The sequence below is a fragment of the Pinus tabuliformis genome, chromosome X (genome assembly GCF_031772625.1).
Source record: "Pinus tabuliformis cultivar Carrire ecotype Pingquan chromosome X, CPIR1, whole genome shotgun sequence".
Taxonomy (NCBI): domain Eukaryota; kingdom Viridiplantae; phylum Streptophyta; class Pinopsida; order Pinales; family Pinaceae; genus Pinus; species Pinus tabuliformis.
In genome coordinates, this window is record NC_142308.1 from 161,632,043 (window position 1) to 161,633,407 (window position 1,365).

The 1,365-nt window shown below is 44.1% G+C and overlaps 1 pseudogene; it reads left to right on the plus strand.

The window, feature by feature from the left end:
• The first annotated feature begins 252 nt into the window (after nucleotides 1-252).
• On the plus strand, nucleotides 253-840 carry LOC149138954 (ferritin-3, chloroplastic pseudogene; annotated as a pseudogene).
• Nucleotides 841-1,365: the final 525 nt, after the last annotated feature.

The window sequence follows — 1,365 nt, forward strand, 5'->3', positions numbered from 1 at the left end:
ACGCTGGAGAGGAAGAAACCAGTGGCGATGGACGCAGAGTGAAGTGGTATTTAAACACGCATAATAGCAGCCTTCAGTATACGATGAGAACTGGTCCTCTGCTGAGTTGAAGCCGTGAGACAATAACTACCGCCTCTTTTTTTTTTCTATATAAAGGAGTTTCCTCCAAAGCTGCCTTAAAGAAACACGTGCTCTGTAACGAAAGGCTACATTGTTGAGTAATCAGGAGCTTTGGATTGCATTTTTAGAGGGTTAACTAAAAGCAAAATGTCACTCAAAGCTTCCACTACTTTTGGTGCCTTATCATCTCTGAAGCAGCATGATGTCTTTGAGGATAAGGTGGCAGGGAATAATTCCCTGTGTTTGGTACCTTACAGAAGGCAAAAGAGAGAAGGTTTGTGCAGTGTTCGTGCTAGAACTGGAGAGACCAACAGTAGGCCTTTGACAGGTGTGATCTTTGAGCCCTTCACTGAAGTGCAGAGTGAGCTTGTACAAGTTTCCAATAATTCTACTCAATCTTTTGCACGCCAGAGGTTCGCGGATGCTTGCGAAGCTGCTTTGAATGAGCAAATCAATGTAGAATATAATGTCTCATATATTTACCATGCTCTCTTTGCCTATTTTGATCGAGATAACGTTGGTCTGCCAGGATTTGCAAAGTACTTCAAACAGGCGAGTGATGAAGAACGTGGCCATGCAGAAATGCTCATGAAATACCAGAATGTGCGTGGTGGGAAAGTCAAGTTTCAATCCATCTTGATGCCTGTCATGAAATTTGATCATCCTGAAAAGGGGGACGCCTTATATGCCATGGAGCTTGGACGTACGACGCACAGGTGAGACAAATCGACTCAGGCAACGATGGTATTTGCCTTAGGCAAGGTAAAATCGGTCCAGGCAATACCCATTGACTCAGAATGTCGCCCAGACAACCAACGGTCTCCTTCAAGCAATGAATTGCTCAGTTTCAGGGCTGAGAGTGGAAACTAAGCTAGAAATTTGAAAGGAACTTTTTCCGCAACCTTTAATCTCTTAGACTCCATGAAATGGACAGTAAAAACGCCTCTGGTTTATTAGGCTTGGGTTTCAGAAACGAAAATCCAAAGGCCACTCACCTTCGAAGTCCGCAATCTCCATGATAGAAGGCGCTGGAATTCGATCTCCTTCTCCAGTTTTAATGCACTGCTCATTCAGAACGATGATACCAGCTGCGTCCTCCACAATTCTTTGTCAGGCAGCGTTCAACAAATCATCAATGCTTGCACTGATACACTTTGCTGGAGCTGTATGGCCGTCCAAAACCGCTACACACTGATTCAAATGAGAAATTATTCAGAATGCAGGTAATGTCAGACGCAGGTCTGA